This window comes from Zea mays, chromosome 7 (genome assembly GCF_902167145.1).
Source record: "Zea mays cultivar B73 chromosome 7, Zm-B73-REFERENCE-NAM-5.0, whole genome shotgun sequence".
NCBI classification, from domain to species: Eukaryota; Viridiplantae; Streptophyta; class Magnoliopsida; order Poales; family Poaceae; genus Zea; species Zea mays.
In genome coordinates, this window is record NC_050102.1 from 105,153,064 (window position 1) to 105,157,482 (window position 4,419).

A 4,419-nucleotide genomic window follows, 5' to 3' on the forward strand; every position below is an offset into this window, starting at 1 on the left:
TCTGGTTGTGTGGAGAACAGTTCTCCACCACGCCTCATCAGCCGCCCTGCCACGTGGCGAAGGGAAGGGACGTGCTCCAGATACACGCAATAGGTCTGGACCTACTGCGTGGAAGGCACCGGACCCCGCGCGTGACAGGTGGACCTCCGAGATGGGTCCCGGATCCCTCCGAGTGGGGTCCGGACTAATCACCGCCGGGTCCCGGGATTCTGGGGCAGGGAATACCCGGACCCTGCCCTGGAAGGGGTCCGAGGACGACATGTGTCCAGACCTAGCCTGGTGCGAACCCGACCACGCAACGTCCCTATTCCCTAGTCAGGCGGAGGCCTGGTGCAGTCAAGCGGCCTACTATGCATGATGTAAGCGTACGAGATGGGCCTGACGTAAAGCCGCTGGGCCACGCTGCCCCTGCATTTATTGTGGAAAGGACGCGCCGTCTGACTACCTCGCTGACAGGAGATGTGCCCTTCAGCATTAAATGCGCCCTGTCCACCCAACTGACAGGGCGGCGCCCAAGCCATCCTACAGACGGCATGTCTGGCTATTCCCGTTGGCCAACAATACACCTACGTCGTGGCATGCGCCGCACCCATCATAACTCGCGCGTTACCGAGGGTGCTACAACAAGATATCAATACTGAACGTACTGCGGATATCATGACGCACAGAGATTACACAAGCTGGGCAAGCAGTAGCTCCATCCTTACATTTGTTGTTGGGCCCACGTATCGGGGCTCAATACCTTTGTGCATGCCCCCTTCAGCTATAAATGGGGAGGCATGCGGCGTTACAAGGGGATCCAATCTTTGGCTCACTCAGTCACTCACAAGTTCATACAAGCTCTCAAGCAATACATCACACAGTGGAGTAGGGTGTTACGCTCCGGCGGTCCGAACCACTCTAAATCCTTGTGTGTTCTTGTGTTCATCCCATTTTTCCGACTAACAAGCAAAACGCTTAGGCCCCTCCTCATCTCAGGATTTAGGGCGGGTGCACTCCGCCACCCGGCCGCTGTTTCCTCTCCGACAACCATAATTAACATTGTCATAATAATCTGAATCACAAGAGCGCACTACTTGATCATTAGGAAGTTCCACCAGATGTCGAAGCATACATAAATTGAATCTGCATACCACGACAAGGCATTTCATCCAACTGAACTATTATAAGTGAATTGCGTGAGTGGTGGAGTAGCGCGTAGTGATGAAAGGTGTGTGTCCAAGTGAGAGCAGTAGAGCTGCTGTGTGAGCAGACAACTACGTGCTAGGGTGAGAGAGTAGCGCTGCTTGTGTTTGTTGAAATATAATATAAGTGAATTGTATACTCCTCTAATTAGCTTAAGCTTTTGGGTTAAATTGATTGTTGTATGCAACTTAATATGATATTAAAACCAGAGATCATGAGTTCGAATCCTGGCTAGTGCAATTAAATAAAATAATTGTTGCTCGCTTCTATTCCATGTCTGAGATCCAAGAGAGGCTCCACATGAGAGGGAGTGTTGGAATAATAATAGAAGTTAATTATCCAGCTCCTTGTATCAACTTAACCTTTTGAGTTAAACTCGTTGGTGCATGCAGCTTAATAGTGTTGTGTGCAGTGGCGAGGGTGCGTGTGATCAGTAAACAAGGGCAGTGTGTGAGTGACTCCATTGTCTGCTTTTCTTCTTTCCTATTAGTTGTGTGCCAGTGCTGAGTGAGAGGGAGATTAGTGAGCTGGGCCAACAATCTGTGCGCCGGCTGCGGGAGCCAAGAAGGCCGCTACTGCAGTGTGTGGTGGCCGCGACGTGCAGACGAAGCAAAAGCTGGTTGTCGGCCGGCGCTGGCGATGTCTGCCAGGAGCTTCAAAATCTGTTGAGGCTTCGAGGGAGGTAACTGTGGCGTGTTGGCAAGATAGGACCAATCGGCAGTACGGCAGCAATTGACGTAATCGAACTATCGAAGTCGCTCGTTCCTGACGCGAGAAGCATGGCAATGGAAGAAAGAGCATGTTGGGACAAGGCTGAACAAGACTTCGAGTCAGGTTTGAATTGGATTGACGGGATTAGAGGAGATTAAATCCCCACAATCCACTTTAAACCAAACAAGCCCTTATCAGATGACTTTTGACTCTATCTCTGAGTGTAGAACCCAGATGTGATCGGAGACCTCGAGCCCTTCGGTGCTCGCGCAGTACGGACCGTGGTGTTGGGGTGTTCTCGTGTTCCCCCTCGTGCAACTCCTACGGCGCGAAGATTGTTCGACTCAAGGGCTTGCCGTCTTGAGGATGAAGACCACCCAGGGTAGCCGCATAAGCATCGAACTCTTTGATCCAACCACGCTCGTCGAAATATGGGAAGACCTCGACGTCGAAGACGAGCGGAAGACAAAGGTGACCAGACGAAGACCCTGCAACCCAATTACAAGACGTATTTCATGAACCTAGTAGGTAACTAGGGTCTAGGGGCACAAATGTATTTAGATCTGTGTCCTCCTAGTTGCCCTACAAATATCTCCTATCCTATAGCCGGATGAGACACACCAGACAGGACGATTTCGAGCCGTGTGCCATCCATTTTGTCGTGACTTTTGTCTTATCTACTCTCGAGTGTTTGGATCCACCTGTCGGGATCTAAGGGCCCACATGTCAGAACCCAACATTTGATGCTCATTGATCCTGCTACAAAGAAAAATCTATAATAGCTTCCAAGAAAGTGAACACGAGAGCTAACTCCTCTCCCTAGGACGAGGCCATGAAGGATGCCCTCATACATCGCTAAAAAAGCCAAAGTCGTCGTCGTCAATGAGATCCCACTCCCTGTAGTTACTACTGGAATCTGGCTCTTTGTCGAGTGACGACCATTAACTTTGCCGAGAGTCAGACGTTGACATTCCGCAAAGGCCGCTTCTTTGCCGAGTGCCCAACTGTAAGCACTCAGCACAATGTACTTTGTCGAGGGTCTCTCTTTAACATTTGGCAAAGTATATTTGCATTTTTTCACCAAACTTTTTGTGGTGTTTTCCTACACTATGTATACCTACAGTTCAATTTTGGTACAATTATTAGTGTTTGCTATAGCTATTTGATTTAGTTTGTTTAATTGAATTTTTTCGTATGATTCAGATTTAAACTATAAGTCACTCGAAAAATGGAAAACGGTAAATACAAAAATAATATCCATGTTATTTAGTACAAGTTACTAGTAAAGAATCTCCTCCCGTCAACAACGGGCAATAGAGCACGTCGTCAGAGAAGTAACGCGTTGATTCAAGAGATGATGTTGGGGGCCTTCGTCCTCCGAAGATCCTCAAAAACATGATTTAACAATATTTTCCAATTGTAACATATGAGCAGGTACCTTCGGAAAGCATACACGATGTGAAAAGCATGGTCGTGATGAAGGCTGATGTTGCTCCAAAGCTACACGCAAGGGAGCTTCGGCTTAATGCGCTCTGTGCCTATAAATAGATGAATAGTACCCCTATACTGTTCACGCTGACTTGTACTCGCTTGTGCGTCACGCTTGTACTTTCACCTTCTGTCAAGCCGAAGGTACAAATGTAATTCAATATTGTTTCTGTTTTTCCATGATATTATAATGAAGATGAATTAATAATGTTATATGATTGTTCATGTTGTCTCTTATATTTCATATGCTTCTTCTTTTATTAGCATATACCGCGATGATGAAGGTATGTCCTTCATGATCTTCGTCTGAAGATCATTATATCCTAAGGGAAATAATGTTTCGAAGGACGAAGGGCATTAACCTTTAACATTTTGTGTTGCCTTGTTCTTAATTCATAGCATTTGAGAACAAGTCCCCAACATTGGCGCCCACCTCTAGTGAACTCATTCGACCACCTTCGGCAAGCCCTGACCTTCGTCATGTCGCCGAAGAAAGCTTCAGTGCCAGGGGCTGCTGCACTGCAGCCACTGGACACAAACCAGGAAACTCTCTCTCTCCGAGAGGCTCCAGGAGGAGGAGTTGGATCAAGAGATCAGGGACATGGAAATCATCAATCAACAAGTGCAAAGGAAAAAGGAGAAGATGGCTTGGCTGGCCGATCTTCAAAGGAAGATCGACGAAGCTACTGAAGAAGTGCGTCATCTTGTTCAAGATGAACAAGACCGAAGGCCCCAACACAGGGAGCTTCGTCAAGAGGGCCTATTCAACGAAGATGGATGGTATGATGATTTTAGTCATGATACCTTTACTTTTGATGATGCTTCTCCCTTGGCAGCAGAACTACAGGATACCCCATAGCCCCATCATACAAGCCACCTCAGCTTCCCATGTATGATGGGCACTTAGATCCAAAGCAGTTTCTGATGAGTTACGAAGCAACTATATCTTCGTACGGGGGCAATACCGCAGTCATGGCGAAGTCCTTCGTCATGGCAGTCCGGAACGTAGCCCAGACATGGTATTCTTCTCTTCGG